The sequence below is a fragment of the Lepisosteus oculatus genome, chromosome 23 (assembly GCF_040954835.1).
Source record: "Lepisosteus oculatus isolate fLepOcu1 chromosome 23, fLepOcu1.hap2, whole genome shotgun sequence".
NCBI classification, from domain to species: domain Eukaryota; kingdom Metazoa; phylum Chordata; class Actinopteri; order Semionotiformes; family Lepisosteidae; genus Lepisosteus; species Lepisosteus oculatus.
In genome coordinates, this window is record NC_090718.1 from 16069052 (window position 1) to 16093252 (window position 24201).

General features: G+C 45.7%; 3 long non-coding RNA genes across 3 annotated transcripts; 2 read left to right on the plus strand and 1 right to left on the minus strand.

Annotated features, from left to right (window-relative positions):
- The first annotated feature begins 14289 nt into the window (after positions 1-14289).
- On the plus strand, positions 14290-15382 carry LOC138224877 (uncharacterized). The gene is made up of 2 exons (XR_011183336.1): positions 14290-14387; positions 15283-15382. It is a non-coding gene; the product is annotated as an uncharacterized lncRNA (long non-coding RNA).
- An 844-nt stretch (positions 15383-16226) lies between these two features.
- On the minus strand, positions 16227-19239 carry LOC138224848 (uncharacterized). The gene is made up of 2 exons (XR_011183303.1): positions 17491-19239; positions 16227-17235 (listed from the first exon to the last, which is right to left on the minus strand). It is a non-coding gene; the product is annotated as an uncharacterized lncRNA (long non-coding RNA).
- A 1870-nt stretch (positions 19240-21109) lies between these two features.
- LOC138224738 (uncharacterized) lies at positions 21110-21977 on the plus strand. Its single transcript, XR_011183163.1, has 2 exons — positions 21110-21224; positions 21310-21977. It is a non-coding gene; the product is annotated as an uncharacterized lncRNA (long non-coding RNA).
- The last annotated feature ends 2224 nt before the right edge of the window (positions 21978-24201 follow it).

Below are 24201 nucleotides of genomic sequence, written 5' to 3' on the forward strand. Positions count from 1 at the left end.
TTCCCGATTGGCTGAGGATACAACTCTCTCTCTCTGAGAAAGCACACAGAGGTGGACAAAGCAATTAAATGCGTTTACAAGTCATTTCCTCTGTTTCTGGTCTTTCTTTACATATCAGAAAAGTGAACTGGTGGCTGTTGGAAAGTGTCTGCTCCGTACGTAATATTCATGTAAAAGATGTGATTAAATATCTTGGTATTAAGATTTTCAAAAAGGTGATTTTGTGATTTGATGTTCTCTACCTTAGTAAAATAAAAAAAAAACTTTATTCATGGTTGCTATTTGTCAAACACGGGCAGAAGGAGGCCTAAATGCTACAGGGTTTAGAGCATCTAATACCGATACCGACAGTATTATTTACAAAATTAAGCAAAGTAGGTGATGTATGTTTCCCTAATTTAATCATTCAGGAACTAGGTATTGATGCTTTTAAGAAACTAACAGTAGCCCATCAGAACCTATGGAAGAATTTACAACCTTTATTAGACTACAAGGAAAACAATGTAGTTATACGTGTACTAATAAATACTTCAGATCCCTCTCGCAATCTCACAATATCTTGTCAAACTATTTTGGAGCACCTCTTTGGGGAAAGTGAGTGGAATCAAACATGACTATTGTCAAACAGATTTTGTATGAATAATAAGGTTAAGGCGTCAGTACAAAATTGTACATTGAATCGACCCGGTAAAGATACACAGTGTGCATAGATTTAAAAGTAATATAGATGATAATTGTCTATCTCAAAGCAGCCCAGAAACCTTACGTTTGTTTTTGTTTTGTTCTGTTGTTAAAACACTCTGAACAGATCGGCAAAATGGTGTAAAGAAGGCTTCTAATTCTGACATTTCCTGTAGACAAATTGATGTTATTTTACTGCTCAATACTGCTGAACCGAATCTAAAATATAATGTATCATTGGCTTAATCATTATACTCGCTCGTTATTAGATGTAGAAATAGCCTAAAGATGAGAAATAATCGAAAATTGAATAATTAGACCGTATGTCGTAGTAGCAGATTGTACTTCTCGCCTACTTGATGTGGTCGAGCAACTCCACAATCGCCATACAATCCGTCCGTTCTCATGCTCTGACTTTCAGGTTGGGCAGTGGACTGGATTCCAGGGCAAACTCGTTCTTGTTTGATTATCCGTGTGAAATCTCGCCCAATATAACAGGTAAGCTCATGCACTGAAATGATGCGCTTCCAAATTAAAGCGACACGCATTTGAATAATTCAAAATACACACGAGGGAACGTCTCCAAACCATGTCTAAGTATCACAACATGAAAGCTGTGCGTACCTTCTCTTTATTTGACTGTATAATGTACTCCGGTGATCTGTAACGTAGTCTTGCGTGCATCGTAAAGGATCCGGACTTCCGGCTACGGAAAACCCGGAGTGGATCAGCCATTGCACCGGACCCGGACTTCCGGCTACGAAAAACCCGGAGTGGATCGGCCTTCCACCGGATCCGGACTTCCGGCTACGGAAAACCCGGAGTGGATCAGCCATTGCACCGGACCCGGACTTCCGGCTACGAAAAACCCGGAGTGGATCGGCCTTCCACCGGATCCGGACTTCCGGCTACGGAAAACCCGGAGTGGATCGGCCTCCCACTGGATCCGGACTTCCGGCTACGGAAAACCCGGAGTGGATCGGCCTCCCACTGGATCCGGACTGCCGGCTACGGAAAACCCGGAGTGGATCAGCCTTCCACTGGATCCGGACTGCCGGCTACGGAAAACCCGGAGTGGATCGGCCTTCCACTGGATCCGGACTGCCGGCTACGGAAAACCCGGAGTGGATCGGCCTCCCACTGGATCCGGACTGCCGGCTACGGAAAACCCGGAGTGGATCGGCCTTCCACTGGATCCGGACTGTGAGCAGCTTTTGTCCAATCGGCGCTGAGATTTCAGCAGGAGGCGGGAGACAGGCTCTTGTCCAGTCACACAGCTTCAGTCCCGGGACTTTTCCGAATTCCGGCGGGCGGTGACACTTCCGAGAAATGTCCACTGGGTGGCGACAGAGATACACGGAGCTGAGTCTCAAAGCGCTATCGGAAAGACTTGAAATCGGAAAGAAATACATTTGTTACGTTTTAATCCCATTGAAAAGGAAGATGAAAATATCGTTTGTATTTTAAAACATTATTATACTTGCGCAACATAATTATTAAGGGAATGGTGTGAGAGGAGACCGTGTTTGAACAGTTTAAGACGGATGTAAAGACATTTTATTTCAGAATGTCTTTCTGAAATGTGTCTGTTTCTGTGTTGTAAGAACGTTGAAGCATGGACGGGCCTTATCTGCATTTACCTTGTTGAATCTTTTTTTCCATAAAATGTACATGTATTATTGCATGTACCCTGACAATACGACTGCTACGTTACGTTTTCTTGTAGTTTTTGGTCTCATAAAAAATACAAAAGTATGAGTCGATGACGTCAAAATGGTGTCGCCCACAGGGCTTATGGGTAATGTAGTCTCTGTAGTTCACTGGGCTTCCCTGCCCATGTGTTTCGCTGATTTCATTGAACATTAGAATGAATTATATTAATACAATTTCAGCGTATTTATCGTGTCTTGTATTTCTTTGTCTCTCTTATGTGTTCCCTTGTGTGTATGTTTTCTTGTATTTCACTTGTCTGCGGCGCTGGTTAATCGACTTGGCACATAAAGCAAACCCACTGTCCTCGTGTTTCTTAGCTCCCGTCTTGTTTGCAAACTTTTCTCCTGTGTTTATTTTACTTTGTCAATAAAACGTGGTTGCCGGGGAAACGGTGCTGCAGAAGTTGTTGCGAGCTGACCTCTAGGAGGTAAACAGTCGGCTTTTGTAATCTAATCAGCGAGCAAAGCAGAAACGTTAGTCTAAAAAGCGCTGGCTGAGTATTTTGTGGACATTATGCAGAAGAAAAGGAAGAAACGGTGAGTCGCAGGCTGTGTGACAGGACTGTCGGGGAAATGTAAGCGCTGGGCTGAGCGAGTCCGTCGGCGCCTCCTCCTGCAGGAGTGAGGAGTCTCCGGTCTCCGGTCGCGTCCTGATCTGCATGTGGAGGTGAAAGGCTGAGAGACGGCGCACATGCTCTGCACATGTTCTCATGTGTCTGGTTTCCTGGAGTGCTGTCTGTGTGGAGTTTGCATGCTCTGCTCATGTTCTCAAGGGTTTCCTGCCGCTTCTGCAGTCCAGTGTTGGTGAGTCTGTCGGGTTGATTGTGTTGTGGTGTGAGTGTGCCCTAAAGGGGTTTTAATAGTATGGGGTTTGTGTGTTCACTTGTATGCAGACCACTGGAGAGACCGGTTGTTTTTTGCCAGGCAGACTAATGGCTGCATATTCAATTCCAGCTACTGAACCAGCAAGTGGGACAGTGTTTGAAAACCCTTTCAATGAAAGGTTTGTAGAACAGTGTTGCTATTGTTCTGTTTAATTCGAGGTCACCAAGCTTATAAATGGTCTCACAACGTTTGTCTCTTTTCAGGTTTCTCCGACCCGGAGAGTGAACAAAGAAGTGATAAGGGCCCATAACACCTAAGCTCGGCACTCTCACACTCTTCAGCCACACGAGCTTCCTCCTGGTAAAATACTGGGCAAGCCCCTTTCTGACAGGGACAGTGGAAAACCCCCTGAGGGAGATGGGCTGAGGGGAGGAATAAAACCATCTGAGCCGGAACGGAGCGCGCTCCCGATTCCCACTAGACCCGGGAGACGACACAGGCAGCACAAGGGAAGCTGTGGCGCTCGAGTTCACGGAGGCAAGGACCGATTGACGACCACGGGAGACAGTGGCATCGGAACAGAGGTACTGTACAGAGACTTTTAATACCTGAAGGCAAGGAGCGAGAAACCGGCCCGGCTAGCCGCTCCAAACTGAGGGGAATGGAATACAGTTCGCGGGAGGATTTCTAGTGGAACCTGAACGGAGTCTGGGGAAATGGGACCGGCCTCTCGTTCACTGGGGCCATCAAAGACTTTACAGGTACGAAGAAGAATCGTTCGAGTGGCCACTCTTCGGTACTTGACAGAAAAGACTGCCGTCCCTCTGGATTCATTATGACCCTTGGAAGGACCTTTTGTTGCTGCTGTTTTCGTTGTGTCTTTGGCTGATGGTGAAAGTGGATAGAAAATAAAAAGGTCACTTATACGATACACATGCTTGTCGCTGGTCTGTGTGGGCATTGGTGGATCTGGAAGATCAACAGAACCTGTTGCATTGCTAGGTGCCGTAGTCATATATGAGGCAGGAAATAATTGTTGTTTGAGGGGTCACCTCACTCTGACACGAACGTGTTGGGAAGACGCGCCAGTTCTGACGTAAGTGCGATGGGTCTGTAGGCATTAAGGCAGGTTCTTGTGTCCTTTTTTGGAACAGGAACAATAACAGAAGATTTGAAGCAGTCTGGCACTGTGCACTGGGACAATGATTGCTTACAAACGTCTGTAAAGATTGGAGCGAGTTGGCCAGCACAGGGCTGTAGTGTGGCTGGAGATACACAGTCAGGTCCTGCTGCCTTTTTACAGTTTTGCTTTTTGAATAGCCTTAACACATCCTGTTCTTTGCTTCACAGGGCATTCTCAAGACTTGTTAACGGCGTCAAGTCTTCGTGAGAGATTGAGTGTGAGTGGGTGTGGCACTCCAGTTGAGTGGGGGACAATAGCTCATCCCCAGGATGTGAATTATTTGGAGGAGTTGCGAGACTGCCATGGACAAGGTCGTTGGAGATCCTTTGTGTTTCAGGCCTGCTGTAAAATGTGTTATCTGGTAGAGAGTGATCAAGATGTATCTGAGGGGATTTTCTTTTGTAATTGGTAACAGTTTGGAGACCTTTCCAGACAGATAAACAGTCTTTGTTAGCAAACAGTTGTTCCAGCTGTGGACAGGAGGGGAAACAAAAGGTAGAGAACACTATTTTTAGAGAAATGGTCCTAAAGGAACAAAGCATAGTGTAGGATGCCACTAGCTTAAGTCTTAACAGCACTGCATGAGAGGAGACTCCAGTGTCTATTTGTTCCGAGGGATCCTCAGAAAGGTCAAAAGGTTGCAAACAGATAGGAGACTGGTTACATGCCTGAAGCTTAGCTAGAGGAACATAACATTGCTGGAATTCAGAGAGGGGAGGTTATCAGAGCCTAATGTTATTGCGAAAAATGGCAACTAGGCATAGACGATCTGCTGAATAATAATAATAATAATAATTGCTTACACTTATATAGCGCTTTTCTGGACACTCCACTCAAAGCACTTTACAGGTAATGGGGACTCCCCTCCACCACCACCAATGTGCAGCATCCACCTGGATGATGCGACGGCAGCCATAGTGCGCCAGAACGCTCACCACACATCAGCTATCAGTGGGGAGGAGAGCAGAGTAATGTAGCCAATTCATAGAAGGGGATTATTAGGAGGCCATGATTGGTAAGGGCCAATTGGAAATTTGGCCAGGATGCCGGGGTTACACCCCTACTCTTTTCGAGAAGCACACCTACACCCCTACTCTTTTCGAGATTTTTAATGACCACAGAGAGTCAGGACCTCGGTTTTACGTCTCATCCGAAGGACAGCGCCTGTTTACAGTATAGTGTCCCCATCACTATACTGGGGCATTAGGACCCACATGGACCACAGGGTGAGCACCCCCTGCTGGCCCCACTAACACCTCTTCCAGCAGCAACCTTAGTTTTTCCCAGGAGGTCTCCCATCCAGGTACTGACCAGGCTCACACCTGCTTAGCTTCAGTGGGTTGCCAGTTGTGAGTTGCAGGGTGATATGGCTGCTGACTGTCTGTCCTGTGAATTGTTAAGGGTTTCATGTATTTGTGTGTCCAAGTAGTCCGGACTGCTGTGCTATGTGTTGTTTGTCTTTTGAATTTTCTGTTTTACACCTATTGTATCCATAGTGGTATGGGCCAAATCCAATTTAAAGGGTGTTGTGAGCACTGGGGTTTGTTGGGAGTGGTGAGTTAGGAGTCTGGAAATGAGAGCAAGGTGCGAGTGGATATGATAAAAAGATTGTTCCTTTATTTTGTTTCTGATACCTGGTGAAGAGACGCAGTGAGTGTTTGAGTGGCCAGCTGCGTCAACTTCAATAAAACTGGCCTTTTGGTTTGTTTGAGTGCTGACTTGCTATGGTGTATTTTTCTCTCTGTGAACAACAGGTCCTACGGCCAACACTACCCACACAGGAGGTGTGTGCGTGACAGCTCCTCAGCTGAAGCAGGAGTCCAAGTGTGCACAGATTTCTTGTTGGGGTTTGTTGTTTGAAGTTTCTGTTTGTATGTAGGAAGCAATTGTGCCATCGCGTGGTCCGAGTTATAGCACGGGACGAGAGCTCCCGAAGAGCGCCTGCCTCCTGCCCGATTCGACGTCTAAAATCATCACAGAACGAGAGGAGCCAACAGGAATGCAAGTCTCTTCTGGTGAGGAGCCTCCAACACAGCCCCCAGTACTGGGTGTGCAGAAAGAATCCTGTTCTACAGTTGTGGTGCGAAATGGCCTCCAGTCCTTGTCAAATGCTGGGTTTCTCTGGACTGCAGTCCCCTCCGCATTTGGATGATTGTGATTGGTGTTGCTGTAGCTGTGCTGTCCTGAGACTGACTGGTGTCAAGACCAGCTGTACTCTGGGATCAGCAGGGCCTAGTGGTGGTATGAATTGTGGCCTCTGTTTCTCAGGTGTAACAAGTGTTTGATTACTCTGTTCTGTATGTGTCACGGACGTCCAAAGGGACTTACCGTAGGGAGCAGGAGAGCGGAAAAAGACCCATATGCGTAGCGGCGAGACGGGAAAAAGGCCCGGGCTCATTAGTGCAAAGAGTTCAGGAATGCCGTATAGAAACCTATGCCCTCAGGGAGCGGACGTGGGGCGCCCTGGTGCTAGGCAGGTCTCAGGACATCCGAACAACAATGCTGAGCGAGGACAGAGTGCAAGACCCGGAAATATATAGCCCAAGGGAAAGAGAGGGACAGGAAGGACAGCAGACCGGAAACTAGGGACAGGACAGAGAAGGAGCGCCCTCTGGCTGCAGAGGGCGTGACAGTATGTTTATCAATAGTGGGTACTGGCCTAATTCAGCCCTGCACTCGCTGTTAGCTGTTTTTCTCTGCGCAAGGCGGATGTTTCTACAGATTGATTAGAGTTTCTACAGAGTGTACTCCTGGTCTGTGAGGGGACCCCACACTTCACTGCCGTATAGGGCAATGGGTTGGATTACACTTTCAGATATTTGGAGCGAAATTCTTGTTGGTGGGTTGACATTGAAGAGCCTCCTTCTTATTGCGTAGAAAGCCCTGAGTGCCTTCTCCCTCAGTGCCTTTAGTGCCAGGTCAAAACTCCCAGAAGAGCTGATGGTGAGACCGAGATATGTGTAGCTGGATGTGTGCTCCAATGTGTTGTTGTTCAGTGTGAATTTGTACCTGTTTCCCTGAGGTCTGGCTTTCTCCTGGAAAACCATAACTCTTGTCTTGTCCAGATTGACTGGCAGTGCCCAGGTGTGACAGTCCTGCTCCAGCAATGCCAGGCTCTGCTGTTCTGGGTCCAGATGGGCTGGCAGTGCCCAGGTGTGAATGTGATGGGATGTGTGGCGGTTTGGTAGGAAGCCAGTCTGACTCTAATGCAGGACATTGTGCTCAATAAGGAGGGCCGGTTATCAGATATTCAAGTTACGACAGAGTTCCTTCCCCAGGTTACTGTTCACACTGAAGCTCCGGTACCTGTTGGGGTCGAGTCTGTCTCCATTCTTACAGATGGGCGTGATCAGTCCTTGATTCCAGGCCTCAGGGAAACAGCCGGCCGTCAGGACGAGGTTGGGGAGTTTGAGCAGGCTTTGCTGCAGGTCTAAGCTGCAGTTGGATCAAGCGTTGTTGACTGTGTCTTGGCTACAGACCTTTTGTGGTCTGAGAGTTGTCTGTTTGTGTATGTGCTTATCTTCTTTAGGGTGTGCATGTAGTGTCTAACCATCTCACAGTATCTGAGGCGCAGTTCAGAGTGGTGTGGTGTTGTTTTAGTTCTGGTAGTTCTCTTCAGTTGTTTCTGCACTCTGTATCAAACCATTTGATATTGTTTCTGAGTGTGTTTCATATGAATGTAGTCATTTTGATTTTAAGGCTAGTTTCTCAAAAACATGGTTTATAAATTTATGCCCGATTTGTTGGTTTGATTCAGAGCGTTTTGAAATGTAAGGGATCAAGTAATGGGTTTATTTGCTGCTGAAAAGAGAAGAAAGAAAAAAAAAAAGAAATGAGACAATTAGCTTGTAATGAGTTTATAACAACAGTAATTAGATTCCTGCAAGCACTCTTTTCATTGTCCAACAACTGAAAGCTTTTAGGTATAAAGGAAGGGTCCTCTAATATTTGATGTGTGAGCTTGTCGTTCTATTGGAGATGTTAGTGAGTCTGAGGATTCGTGTTAATATGACAATACTGCTACTACTATTAATAATACAGCATGGCAAGACTTCTTTCAGTCATTTCCCACCCCTCCACCTCAGTGAATCACACATGTTAAACTTCCATCTCGGGTTCCAGATCAGACATGAGCAATCCTATATTACAAATACTTAGCACCAGGCAATTTAACCAGACAATAATTTAAGCAATTATTCATTCAAGAGAAGCAGCAGGACGAGTAAAGTGCCCCTCTGATGGCCGGTCAGTGGAATTAAACTGGAAAATTTCTTTGAAATGATTATTCTTACAATGATGTACCAATGGCGCCGCTTGGTGGTCATTCAGCAAAATTTCACCGAAGGTTTTTTTTAATTAAAATACCGTTAGTAATGTTCGTATTAATTAGTTATTTTAATTTTAAAAATATTTAAGCATTTTCAACAGCAAAGAATACATTGCCTTGCAAACAAGAGTAATGAATGAATGTATTGTACATGGATACAAAATACAAAATAAATACAATAAACCAAAAATTAAAATGACGTTCAAAAGGCGCGAGTCGATGACGTCAGAAGGAAGTCGCCCACGGGGCGTATGGGTAATGTAGTTTCTGTAGTTCTCTGGCCCGCACTGCCCACGTGTTTCGGTGATTTGATTGAACATCAGAATTAATTATATTGTACCATTTCAGCGTGTTTGTCGTGTCATGGATTTCTATGACTGTCTTATGGGTTCTCTTGTGTGTCATGTTTATTTTAGTGGGTGGCAGTGCTGGGGCCCTGAACTGTAATCATTCGTGTTTAGTATTTGTTACTGTGACCCTCCTGGGAGGAGGGGACCTTTGTAAGATTCCTGTCCTGGCAAGCAGCAGGTGAGAGTTTGCTGTCCGACTCAATTACACCTCCGCTACCTCATTTCACCTCTTTCACCAGCCTGTAAAGGGGGTTGTGATAGTATGGGGTCTTTCTCTTTAACAACCTCAAACCGCAGGAAAGAAATGCTTCATTTATAAGATTGAAATATAACCAGAAAGTATAAAAATAGCTATTTGTGTGTATCATGTCAGAAATATTTGTTTTTATTTTAAAAGAATTTAGAAGAGAAATATGATTAATAAGGCAGTAGAATCCATTTAAACTGTCATTTCCCTGTTTAGGTTGGAAAGTTTAATTTGATCAAGTCCACTTGAGTGCCTAAGCAACTGTTTGGGTAGTTTGGCTGGTGTGGTGGTGCTCTCCAAATACCTGATCCAAACGGACAGAGAGACAAAGTGAGAAAGAAAAGGTGTAAATAACAGACATATCATATGCAGAATACAGTAATGTGCTGTTCAGCACAGTGACCTAGAGTGAAGATGGAAATCAGTCATTCTAGTGCTCTCAATGGTTTTCCATTACAAACGGACCAGGGCTTCCTGAGACACAGGCAGTTGGAGTTATATAGAGTTAGAGGTTGTTTTCACGGCACCAGCCGACTAAAGCAGAGACCTCCTTCCACTCCAGAATTTTTTTTTTATTTGGGTGGGATCATCTGGAGTCTTGATTCCTTTCACGGAGTCAGCAGTAGATACACAGCTGTTAGCATAGGAGGAGTACAGAAGAGGTGACAGCAGTGCTGGGGACCCTGGTATCTCTTCCACTGAGGACCCTCTGGCACAACCAGAGGTGTGAAATTGAAATTGTTTGGAAGGAATGGGAAGCTAAAGGCAGAGTCACAATCTCTGATTCATGTAATCAAAACAGTAAGTTCTTTCCTCGGGCAGCTTCGTTAGAACATTTTAAATAGATGTAAAAGTGTATTTACAGACTATATCAGCCCTTATCTTTATTAACCTGGTTTAATCTTTTTTTCAGAAGTGTAAATATATTATACTATGTACCCCTGATGGTATTATTGATGTGCTATAAATATACTCTTGTTTGTATTGTATCTATTCTTATTGCTACCATAAAAAGTTAAAAAGAACTGCACTTTCGAGAAATGTCCACTGGGCGGCGACAGAGATACACGAGTCTATGGCGGCGAGTCCAATAGCGCCTCCGTACAGATCCTCGTTGTGCAGAGATTGAAAATCAATACAGATGATAACTGTGACGTTTGTGACAGCAACTCTGAAAGATAACGTAAAGAAGGAAACTAATATTGACATTACTTTTAAAGAAGTTAAATAATACTACATTTTAAACCTATTGAAAGTAATATGAAAATATCGTTTGTATTTAAAAAAATATGATACTTCATAATAATTAACGAAATGCTGTGAGAGGAGACCCATGTTTAAACACTTTAAAACGGATGTAAATGCGTCTGTACAGACAATTTGAAACATGTACGGACCTCATCTGCTTTTGTTTACTATTAAACAAGATTACTTGTTTAATCTTTTTCCATAACATGTACATGTATTATCGTATGTACCCCTGGCTATACTCTGTGTTATATGTATTCTTGTTTTTATGGCATGTATTGTTGTTATAATTAAAAATAAAAAGACGCGAATCGATTACGTCAAAAGGAAGTCGCCACAGGGCTTGTGGGAAATGTAGTCTTTATAGTGCTCTGGACTGCGCTCCGCACGTGTTCCGCAGATTTGATTGAGCATCAGAATTAATTATACAATGTCAGTGTATTTACCGTGTCGCGGATTTCTATGTCTGTCTTACAAGACGGACTCGGCAGGAGCTGTTTCTTGCTCTCCGGAGTGAAGCTGTTCTGGGAAGAGACGAGCAAATCTTTAGACTCTTTGTAAATGAGACATCATCATGACAGCTGTGCCGACCTGCTCTTTATTGACCTGTTGAACCTGTTTGTGTAAAGAGCAGGAGTCTTGTGTACCCCTGATTGTGTTATGTGTACTCTAGTGTGTTTGCAGCGCTCGTCCTGCCTGGTTTATCAACTCGACACAGAAACAAAACCCACTGCCGTCGTGTCTGTGGGTTTCTGAGCTCTCTTGTCTTGTTTGCAAACTTTTCTCCGGTGTTTATTTTACTTTGTTAAATAAAACGTGGTTGCCGGGGCAACGGAGCTGCAGTAGTGTTTGCCGGAGCGGGTCTGACCTCCAGCAGGTCAACAGGCGGCTTTTTTAATCTAATCTGCGAGAAAAACAGAAACTTAAGAAACTTTAGTCTAAAAAGCGCTGGCTGGAGTATTTTGTGGAAGAAACGGTGACTCGCAGGCTGTGGGACAGGACTATCAGGGACACATCAGCGCTGGACACCAGCCTCACACCGCTGGGCTCACTGCACCATGAGCGAGTCCGTCGGCGCCTCCTCCTGCTGGGGTGTGTTACCTGGGCTGCTGTCTGTGTGGAGTCTGCATGCTCTGCCCCTGTTCTCATGGGTCTGGTGTCCTGGGGTGCTGTGTGTGTGGAGTCTGCATGCTCTGCTCCTGTTCTCATGGGTCTGGTTTCCTGGGGTGCTGTCTGTATGGAGTCTGCATACTCTGCCCCTGTTCTCATGGGTCTGGTTCCTGGGGTGCTGTCTGTGTGGAGTCTGCATGCTCTGCCCCTGTTCTCATGGGTCCTGTTCCTGGGGTGCTGTCTGTGTGGAGTCTGCATGCTCTGCCCCTGTTCTCATGGGTCTGGTTTCCTGGGGTGCTGTCTGTGTGAAGTCTGCATGCTCTGCCCCTGTTCTCATGGGTCTGGTGTCCTGGGGTGCTGTCTGTGTGGAGTCTGCATGCTCTGCCCCTGTTCTCATGGGTCTGGTTTCCTGGGGTGCTGTCTGTGTGGAGTCTGCATGCTCTTCCCCTGTTCTCATGGGTTCGGTTTCCTGGGGTACTGTCTGTGTGGAGTCTGCATGCTCTGCCCCTGTTCTCATGGGTCTGGTGTCCTGGGGTGCTGTCTGTGTGGAGTCTGCATGCTCTGCCCCTGTTCTCATGGGTCTGGTGTCCTGGGGTGCTGTCTGTGTGGAGTCTCCATGCTCTGCCCCGTTCTCATGGGTTCAGTTTCCTGGGGTGCTGTCTGTGTGGAGTCTGCATGCTCTGCCCCTGTTCTCATGGGTCCTGTTCCTGGGGTGCTGTCTGTGTGGAGTCTGCATGCTCTGCCCCTGTTCTCATGGGTCTGGTTTCCTGGGGTGCTGTCTGTGTGGATACCTGGTGAAGAGACCCAGTGAGTGTTTGTGTGGCCAGCTGCGTCAACTTCAATAAAACTGGCCTTTTGGTTTGTTTGAGTGCTGACTTGCTATGGTGTATTTTTTCTCTCTGTGAACAACACGTCCTACGGCCAACACTACCCACACAGGAGGTGTGTGCGTGACAGCTCCTCAGCTGCAGCAGGAGTCCAAGTGTGCACAGATTTCTTGTTGGGTTTTGTTGTTTGAAGTTTCTGTTTGTATGTAGGAAGCAATTGTGCCATCGTGTGGTCCGAGTTATAGCACGCGACCAGAGCTCCCGAAGAGCGCCTGCCTCCTGCCCGATTCGACGTCTAAAATCATCACAGAACGGTGAGGAGCCTCTGACACAGCCCCCAGTACTGGGTGTGCAGAAATAATCCTATTGTACAGTTTTGGTGTGAAATGGCCTCCAGTTCTTGTAACATGATGGGTTTCTCTGGACTGCAGTCCCAGTGCACTCCGCTTTGGATTTGCAGTGGTGTTTTCTACAATGGAAAACCCTTTGTTTGTACAGAATGGAAATGGCAGTCTGCATGTTTAAATAATATAATGTGATCATGTACTACAGCTTAAACACTGAGCCAGGTGACGTTTGATTCTAAAAGATTTCTCTATCATTTCAGCGGCGCCTTGTCTGCGGCAGCCCGGCAGCTCCTCCTCCCTTCCAGCTGAGACTCTTCCCTCTCCAGAGGTGGGTTAGTGCTCTCAGGTCATCTTCTCTCACACAGCTGCGGGGCAGAAACGCTACTTCCACTGGGCAGAGAGCAGACGGGCAGTGGGAAGGGCAGCCCTGTGTTTGGGGATCAGGGCTGTCCCTGCTGAGGGATGCTTTCAGAGCCAAAGCAACTGGCTGGGTTATGAACTTTATGGTGTGATCCAAATATGACATACAAAGACAGAGAATGAGAAAGAAATAGTATTGCATGTATCTGATCAAAACAGTCTCTTTCAGACAAAACAAATATTGAACAAAAACTTAGTTGCAACACACTGCACTACACTTTCTTCTAGGCTGACATTACTGATAGTTTGTGCTGTCTTCCTTTCAGTCTGCAGGGTGTGCATCTTTTTCCTCAGCTTCCTACACGAGGAATCAGTTTCTCCTGCCCTGGTTTCACTCCTTTATATCTCACAATCTTCTGCAGCTCCTGGAGGCTGACGACATGTTTGCTGTTTCTGAAAAATTGCTGACTGGCTCATCAGCACAATTGCTGATTCAAAATCCTTTACTCACATGTTGCCTTAGCCTCTGTATCACAGAGATGTCTTCTGGGTTGGGTAGATCGATAGTGTGCTTTTGCTCAGTTGCTCTGCTCAATGCGTGGTCTTTTAACTCCGGCTGGGTACGAGCACCTCACTCTCCACACGGCTTTCCAAGGCTCTGTCATCGTGTGTGAGGATGTTGTGTAGCTCGTGAAACAGTTCCCCCATTTGAGCCCTGGATTTACTGGGTACTTGAATACCTGAATCTTGCCGTCAGTCCTGATCACCTTGTTTTTGTTCTGCAAGGACAAGGCACCTCCCCAGCACTGAACACAAACTGATACTGGCGGGTTGATTGTGTTGTGGTGTGAGTTTGTGTCTGTGGGGGTGAGGTGTCCCCTGCAGCGCGAACAAACATGCAGACTCCACACAGACAGCACCCCTGGAATCAAACCCAGGGCCCCGGTGCTATGAGGCAGCGATGCTAACCACTGTGCCGCAGTGTTGCCCCCTTTGAAAATGTCTGACTTCCGTTTAATTTGAGGTCACAAGCTTATAAATGGTCTCACAACGTTTGTCTCATCTCAGGTTTCTCTGACCAGGCCCAAGGACCTGTAGTCACTGACAGCTTCTGCAGTCTGACGGTTCATTTCAGTAGGCTGGAGGGATGGCGCAATTATCCTCAAATCAGTGAGTATTGTTTTGCTCTTGTAACATGAAACATCAAAGAGAAGTCAACAGACTATTCCGTGAAACTGTTCAGACTGGCCCGTGGTGATTTTCTGGGTCCTTTAGTAAGCTGTCCGGGACTGTGTCATCGACACACTTTGTGAGAAGCCAGTCTGTGTGTTTGCTCTTGTGATCATTCGTGAACGAATGTAAGAGAGTGTAAGAGAGGGAGAAGATTCGGCCCTGGAGTGATCCAGTTTTCTATTTAACAACCTCAAACTGCAGGAGAGAAATGCTTCATTTCTAAGATGGAAATATAATCAGAAAGTATAATTAGCCATTTGTGTATATCATGTCAAAAAATGTTTTATATATAAAAAGAATTTAGTAGAGACATTTGCTTAATAAGGCAGTAGAATAAATGTTGTGATGCTGGTGTGATGGTGCTCTCCAACAAACTGATACAAATGGACAGAGAGACAAAGTGAGAAAGAAAATGTGTACATAACAGACATATATGCAGAATACAATACAGTGCTGTAAAGTACAGTACCCTAGAGTGAAGATGGAAATCATTCATTCTGGTGCAGAAGAAATGAATCTGCTCTCAATGGTTTTCCTGTACAATTGGAACACGTTGTGAATTCTACATAATTCACAGAAAACAAAATAAACAACTCATTCACTCCCCTGCTGTCCGTGACCCAGAGCTCAGTAATCATTTCACTACTGAAGATCATGCAGTTTTTAATGCTTTTCATTTGAACATCCTACTTGTTAATATTTCCTCTTAGATGAGAATATTCTCTTCGGCGTGTCTTTACAACTCTTCTCTTATTGCTCCTCTTGTCAGTAATCCGGTGTGAAAGCTGTCTCTGTCGGAATCAATGTCTTACCTCTCCGTCTTGTGTTTCAGGTCTCCTCTGGCTGCTGACCCTGCCGTCAGGACAGAACACATCCCGCACTGACCACACTGCTGGGTTTACTGTACGTGACAATAAAGAGCTTGAGCAACACATCTAATGTGATCTCTGCACGCTTCCCGAGGAGGGTCCAGCAACGTTCTATATAGTGCACATCACCATCGGGATGAAAAACAAAAATCCCCAGTGGGAGTCCAGTCTTTCCCTGCTACGCAAATTGCTTTTCGTTAGGTGAGGTCGCAAGTTCTTAGTGGAGAATGTTGTACAGTTTCTTAATGCAATAGGGCGAGTAAGACTGAAGTTCCCCCCGTGTTGGCCGATCAGTGGAACGAAACTGAAAAAAGCTCCTTGAAACTGTGATTCATACACTTATACACTGGCTCAGCATGGTGCTCACCTGCTGTCCTTGGGTGTCTGCTGAAATTTGATTTTTTTTCAGGAGCACTGTGACCCAGAGCTCAATAATCATTTCAGCTACTGAAGATCATTCACTTTTTAATGCTTTTCATTTGAACATCCTACTTGTTAGTATTTCCTCTTAGGTGAGAATACTCTGGTACTTTTCTGGGTCTTAGTTGAGTGAGCTTTATTAGAATAATTGAACAATACTTTCACCTCCACATAACACTCATAGATTTTTCAAGGGTTAAATATGGGAGCCACGTTTCTTACATGTTTCCTTTTGTAAGTTGATTCACAAAGCTTTCACCGCCTCCACTCCAGTGAATCACTTTGTTTAGCAAGTGATCAGGTGGAACAGTTTAATTTCTTCCTGCAAATAATGCCTTTTCCTTTTTCATCCCATTCAAGTCTCCGTCCTAGTTAGTCATTGTGATGTAGAACGGCAGTGGTCCAGTTGAAAGGTTCAAGGTTTCACTGTGTTTTAGAGTGCAGATAAAGAAGATAATAGGAGAGGAAACTGGAAAAGCCGTGACTCTGTCATTCCATTCAATTCAATTTATTTTCATATAGCACCTTTCACAACAAGGTTGCCCCAAGGCGCTTAACAATGCAGGTAAATATACATTTTGTGAATACAGAACTGAAGACAATGGAGGAAAGGAACCAAAGACTCAGTAAGGAGAATAAAATCCTCTAGGGGTCCAAGGTCAACTGGCTGCCCAACCCCTTTGGGCATGCTAACATTATATCATTAAAAAAAAAGAAAGAAATGAATGCGGGTATTAATCCATCCATCCATCACGTTATCTGTATGTCAGTACCCCATGCAGGTCTCTGCAGACCAGCAGAATCCTCCTAAACGACAGCTGTATCCATGATGCCCCTCTTGGATCCATGGCACTGATGCAGCATTCAACTCACATGGTGCCCAGCCCATGACAGACAGTATTTCTCCTCTGCAGTATCCCTGCGAGGCAGGACAGGTGCCTGACCTCTGAGAGCCTTGTAAGTAAGTAGAAGGAGTTTGAAGTCCGCCCTGTACCCGAGAGGAAGCCAATGAAGAGAGAGAAGTATGGGGGTTATGTGGTCATTCTTTCTGCTCCAAGTAACAATTCTAGCTGCTGCATTCTGTAAGTATTCAAACTCTTTGCTGTGACAAATCTAACGTACTTTAGGCAGACAAAACGACCTTAAAAAGCCACATGATTTTTAAGTAGTCTGTCTGTGTGTAGTAACAGTGGTTCACATTATTTCAGAACGTATACTCCCGTCTCTGTAACTTTCCTCAGTCAGCTATTGAACATTCTGTATTTACACCACGAATGCACTACTTTGTCTCGCGCGCGGTCACACTGGCCGTCCACAGGCACGGGCAGGAGCAGGGAACACGAGGCCGCTCTGTAGTGCCCCTGTGGCTCTCCAGCAGAGGGGAGCACTTTGCTCAACAGCCCTGAGCCAAAGGACCCAGTGATAAAGCTGAAAATCTGGCAAGTCCCCCAGTCTCCCTGGGGCGCTGAAGAGGATTTCATCTGATGCTGAGGTTCCTGTAACTCAACACAAAATTGAACACGGCGAGTTATGAGTTTGTGAAGAAGTGACAGCGGAACAATGTCAAACAGGAAGTTAACCTACAGGAAAGAATGAATTGAATCTCTGATATTCAAGCATGCAGTGTGACGTCCACTGTCTATTCAAATCTACTCTGCAAGTCTTACAATTCTTTTTCATACACCGTCTCCTGGTTATTGTTTTGTGAGTGCTTGAACTGTTTCTCAGTAGAAATAAGACCGATAACTCACTGCTTCAGGATGCACACTATCGTCGATGAAACCTGTGGTGTAAGCAAGCGAAAAGAGACAGATCCTTCTAAATCACAGAGGCCATCGGGAGGGCAGAAACACTCTGCAACAGGTAGGAGCTGTGGAGCCGTGATTCCCCCGAGCCAGAGCCCTCGTCCTCCCTCGACAGCGAACTGAGCTCCAGCGACTGGAGCAGCTACCTGCCGTCGTGGGACCTCCTGCAGATTGGGAACGGGTAAGGCAATTCGACACGAGCCCACTCCTCTTCCCACTGCTTACACCCCTATAACAAATAGTTTCAGGGTATTCAAGTACAGGATAAAGAGATGACAGGTGTTCCCAATTGGCTGAGGATACAACTCTCTCTCTCTGAGAAAGCACACAGAGGTGGACAAAGCAATTAAATGCGTTTACAAGTCATTTCCTCTGTTTCTGGTCTTTCTTTACATATCAGAAAAGTGAACTGGTGGCTGTTGGAAAGTGTCTGCTCCGTACGTAATATACATGTAAAAGATGTGATTAAATATCTTGGTATTAAGATTTTCAAAAAGGTGATTTTGTGATTTGATGTTCTCTACCTTAGTAAAATAAAAAAAAAAACTTTATTCATGGTTGCTATTTGTCAAACACGGGCAGAAGGAGGCCTAAATGCTACAGGGTTTAGAGCATCTAATACCGATACCGACAGTATTATTTACAAAATTAAGCAAAGTAGGTGATGTATGTTTCCCTAATTTAATCATTCAGGAACTAGGTATTGATGCTTTTAAGAAACTAACAGTAGCCCATCAGAACCTATGGAAGAATTTACAACCTTTATTAGACTACAAGGAAAACAATGTAGTTATACGTGTACTAATAAATACTTCAGATCCCTCTCGCAATCTCACAATATCTTGTCAAACTATTTTGGAGCACCTCTTTGGGGAAAGTGAGTGGAATCAAACATGACTATTGTCAAACAGATTTTGTATGAATAATAAGGTTAAGGCGTCAGTACAAAATTGTACATTGAATCGACCCGGTAAAGATACACAGTGTGCATAGATTTAAAAGTAATATAGATGATAATTGTCTATCTCAAAGCAGCCCAGAAACCTTACGTTTGTTTTTGTTTTGTTCTGTTGTTAAAACACTCTGAACAGATCGGCAAAATGGTGTAAAGAAGGCTTCTAATTCTGACATTTCCTGTAGACAAATTGACGTTATTTTACTGCTCAATACTGCTGAACCGAATCTAAAATATAATGTATCATTGGCTTAATCATTATACTCGCTCGTTATTAGATGTAGAAATAGCCTAAAGATGAGAAATAATCGAAAATTGAATAATTAGACCGTATGTCGTAGTAGCAGATTGTACTTCTCGCCTACTTGATGTGGTCGAGCAACTCCACAATCGCCATACAATCCGTCCGTTCTCATGCTCTGACTTTCAGGTTGGGCAGTGGACTGGATTCCAGGGCAAACTCGTTCTTGTTTGATTATCCGTGTGAAATCTCGCCCAATATAACAGGTAAGCTCATGCACTGAAATGATGCGCTTCCAAATTAAAGCGACACGCATTTGAATAATTCAAAATACACACGAGGGAACGTCTCCAAACCATGTCTAAGTATCACAACATGAAAGCTGTGCGTACCTTATCTTTATTTGACTGTATAATGTACTCCGGTGATCTGTAACGTAGTCTTGCGTGCATCGTAAAGGATCCGGACTTCCGGCTACGGAAAACCCGGAGTGGATCAGCCATTGCACCGGACCCGGACTTCCGGCTACGAAAAACCCGGAGTGGATCGGCCTTTCCACCGGACCCGGACTTCCGGCTACGAAAAGCCCGGAGTGGATCGGCCTCCCACTGGATCCGGACTTCCGGCTACGAAAAGCCCGGAGTGGATCGGCGTTCCACTGGATCCGGACTTCCGGCTACGGAAAACCCGGAGTGGATCGGCCGTTCCACTGGATCCGGACTGCCGGCTACGGAAAACCCGGAGTGGATCGGCCTCCCACTGGATCCGGACTGCCGGCTACGGAAAACCCGGAGTGGATCAGCCTTCCACTGGATCCGGACTGCCGGCTACGGAAAACCCGGAGTGGATCGGCCTTCCACTGGATCCGGACTGCCGGCTACGGAAAACCCGGAGTGGATCGGCCTCCCACTGGATCCGGACTGCCGGCTACGGAAAACCCGGAGTGGATCGGCCTTCCACTGGATCCGGACTGTGAGCAGCTTTTGTCCAATCGGCGCTGAGATTTCAGCAGGAGGCGGGAGACAGGCTCTTGTCCAGTCACACAGCTTCAGTCCCGGGACTTTTCCGAATTCCGGCGGGCGGTGACACTTCCGAGAAATGTCCACTGGGTGGCGACAGAGATACACGGAGCTGAGTCTCAAAGCGCTATCGGAAAGACTTGAAATCGGAAAGAAATACATTTGTTACGTTTTAATCCCATTGAAAAGGAAGATGAAAATATCGTTTGTATTTTAAAACATTATTATACTTGCGCAACATAATTATTAAGGGAATGGTGTGAGAGGAGACCGTGTTTGAACAGTTTAAGACGGATGTAAAGACATTTTATTTCAGAATGTCTTTCTGAAATGTGTCTGTTTCTGTGTTGTAAGAACGTTGAAGCATGGACGGGCCTTATCTGCATTTACCTTGTTGAATCTTTTTTTCCATAAAATGTACATGTATTATTGCATGTACCCTGACAATACGACTGCTACGTTACGTTTTCTTGTAGTTTTTGGTCTCATAAAAAATACAAAAGTATGAGTCGATGACGTCAAAATGGTGTCGCCCACAGGGCTTATGGGTAATGTAGTCTCTGTAGTTCACTGGGCTTCCCTGCCCATGTGTTTCGCTGATTTCATTGAACATTAGAATGAATTATATTAATACAATTTCAGCGTATTTATCGTGTCTTGTATTTCTTTGTCTCTCTTATGTGTTCCCTTGTGTGTATGTTTTCTTGTATTTCACTTGTCTGCGGCGCTGGTTAATCGACTTGGCACATAAAGCAAACCCACTGTCCTCGTGTTTCTTAGCTCCCGTCTTGTTTGCAAACTTTTCTCCTGTGTTTATTTTACTTTGTCAATAAAACGTGGTTGCCGGGGAAACGGTGCTGCAGAAGTTGTTGCGAGCTGACCTCTAGGAGGTAAACAGTCGGCTTTTGTAATCTAATCAGCGAGCAAAGCAGAAACGTTAGTCTAAAAAGCGCTGGCTGAGTATTTTGTGGACATTATGCAGAAGAAAAGGAAGAAACGGTGAGTCGCAGGCTGTGTGACAGGACTGTCGGGGAAATGTAAGCGCTGGGCTGAGCGAGTCCGTCGGCGCCTCCTCCTGCAGGAGTGAGGAGTCTCCGGTCTCCGGTCGCGTCCTGATCTGCATGTGGAGGTGAAAGGCTGAGAGACGGCGCACATGCTCTGCACATGTTCTCATGTGTCTGGTTTCCTGGAGTGCTGTCTGTGTGGAGTTTGCATGCTCTGCTCATGTTCTCAAGGGTTTCCTGCCGCTTCTGCAGTCCAGTGTTGGTGAGTCTGTCGGGTTGATTGTGTTGTGGTGTGAGTGTGCCCTAAAGGGGTTTTAATAGTATGGGGTTTGTGTGTTCACTTGTATGCAGACCACTGGAGAGACCGGTTGTTTTTTGCCAGGCAGACTAATGGCTGCATATTCAATTCCAGCTACTGAACCAGCAAGTGGGACAGTGTTTGAAAACCCTTTCAATGAAAGGTTTGTAGAACAGTGTTGCTATTGTTCTGTTTAATTCGAGGTCACCAAGCTTATAAATGGTCTCACAACGTTTGTCTCTTTTCAGGTTTCTCCGACCCGGAGAGTGAACAAAGAAGTGATAAGGGCCCATAACACCTAAGCTCGGCACTCTCACACTCTTCAGCCACACGAGCTTCCTCCTGGTAAAATACTGGGCAAGCCCCTTTCTGACAGGGACAGTGGAAAACCCCCTGAGGGAGATGGGCTGAGGGGAGGAATAAAACCATCTGAGCCGGAACGGAGCGCGCTCCCGATTCCCACTAGACCCGGGAGACGACACAGGCAGCACAAGGGAAGCTGCGGCGCTCGAGTTCACGGAGGCAAGGACCGATTGACGACCACGGGAGACAGTGGCATCGGAACAGAGGTACTGTACAGAGACTTTTAATACCTGAAGGCAAGGAGCGAGAAACCGGCCCGGCTAGCCGCTCCAAACTGAGGGGAATGGAATACAGTTCGCGGGAGGATTTCTAGTGGAACCTGAACGGAGTCTGGGGAAATGGGACCGGCCTCTCGTTCACTGGGGCCATCAAAGACTTTACAGGTACGAAGAAGAATCGTTCGAGTGGCCACTCTTCGGTACTTGACAGAAAAGACTGCCGTCCCTCTGGATTCATTATGACCCTTGGAAGGACCTTTTGTTGCTGCTGTTTTCGTTGTGTCTTTGGCTGATGGTGAAAGTGGATAGAAAATAAAAAGGTCACTTATACGATACACATGCTTGTCGCTGGTCTGTGTGGGCATTGGTGGATCTGGAAGATCAACAGAACCTGTTGCATTGCTAGGTGCCGTAGTCATATATGAGGCAGGAAATAATTGTTGTTTGAGGGGTCACCTCACTCTGACACGAACGTGTTGGGAAGACGCGCCAGTTCTGACGTAAGTGCGATGGGTCTGTAGGCATTAAGGCAGGTTCTTGTGTCCTTTTTTGGAACAGGAACAATAACAGAAGATTTGAAGCAGTCTGGCACTGTGCACTGGGACAATGATTGCTTACAAACGTCTGTAAAGATTGGAGCGAGTTGGCCAGCACAGGGCTGTAGTGTGGCTGGAGATACACAGTCAGGTCCTGCTGCCTTTTTACAGTTTTGCTTTTTGAATAGCCTTAACACATCCTGTTCTTTGCTTCACAGGGCATTCTCAAGACTTGTTAACGGCGTCAAGTCTTCGTGAGAGATTGAGTGTGAGTGGGTGTGGCACTCCAGTTGAGTGGGGGACAATAGCTCATCCCCAGGATGTGAATTATTTGGAGGAGTTGCGAGACTGCCATGGACAAGGTCGTTGGAGATCCTTTGTGTTTCAGGCCTGCTGTAAAATGTGTTATCTGGTAGAGAGTGATCAAGATGTATCTGAGGGGATTTTCTTTTGTAATTGGTAACAGTTTGGAGACCTTTCCAGACAGATAAACAGTCTTTGTTAGCAAACAGTTGTTCCAGCTGTGGACAGGAGGGGAAACAAAAGGTAGAGAACACTATTTTTAGAGAAATGGTCCTAAAGGAACAAAGCATAGTGTAGGATGCCACTAGCTTAAGTCTTAACAGCACTGCATGAGAGGAGACTCCAGTGTCTATTTGTTCCGAGGGATCCTCAGAAAGGTCAAAAGGTTGCAAACAGATAGGAGACTGGTTACATGCCTGAAGCTTAGCTAGAGGAACATAACATTGCTGGAATTCAGAGAGGGGAGGTTATCAGAGCCTAATGTTATTGCGAAAAATGGCAACTAGGCATAGACGATCTGCTGAATAATAATAATAATAATAATTGCTTACACTTATATAGCGCTTTTCTGGACACTCCACTCAAAGCACTTTACAGGTAATGGGGACTCCCCTCCACCACCACCAATGTGCAGCATCCACCTGGATGATGCGACGGCAGCCATAGTGCGCCAGAACGCTCACCACACATCAGCTATCAGTGGGGAGGAGAGCAGAGTAATGTAGCCAATTCATAGAAGGGGATTATTAGGAGGCCATGATTGGTAAGGGCCAATTGGAAATTTGGCCAGGATGCCGGGGTTACACCCCTACTCTTTTCGAGAAGCACACCTACACCCCTACTCTTTTCGAGATTTTTAATGACCACAGAGAGTCAGGACCTCGGTTTTACATCTCATCCGAAGGACAGCGCCTGTTTACAGTATAGTGTCCCCATCACTATACTGGGGCATTAGGACCCACATGGACCACAGGGTGAGCACCCCCTGCTGGCCCCACTAACACCTCTTCCAGCAGCAACCTTAGTTTTTCCCAGGAGGTCTCCCATCCAGGTACTGACCAGGCTCACACCTGCTTAGCTTCAGTGGGTTGCCAGTTGTGAGTTGCAGGGTGATATGGCTGCTGACTGTCTGTCCTGTGAATTGTTAAGGGTTTCATGTATTTGTGTGTCCAAGTAGTCCGGACTGCTGTGCTATGTGTTGTTTGTCTTTTGAATTTTCTGTTTTACACCTATTGTATCCATAGTGGTATGGGCCAAATCCAATTTAAAGGGTGTTGTGAGCACTGGGGTTTGTTGGGAGTGGTGAGTTAGGAGTCTGGAAATGAGAGCAAGGTGCGAGTGGATATGATAAAAAGATTGTTCCTTTATTTTGTTTCTGATACCTGGTGAAGAGACGCAGTGAGTGTTTGAGTGGCCAGCTGCGTCAACTTCAATAAAACTGGCCTTTTGGTTTGTTTGAGTGCTGACTTGCTATGGTGTATTTTTCTCTCTGTGAACAACAGGTCCTACGGCCAACACTACCCACACAGGAGGTGTGTGCGTGACAGCTCCTCAGCTGAAGCAGGAGTCCAAGTGTGCACAGATTTCTTGTTGGGGTTTGTTGTTTGAAGTTTCTGTTTGTATGTAGGAAGCAATTGTGCCATCGCGTGGTCCGAGTTATAGCACGGGACGAGAGCTCCCGAAGAGCGCCTGCCTCCTGCCCGATTCGACGTCTAAAATC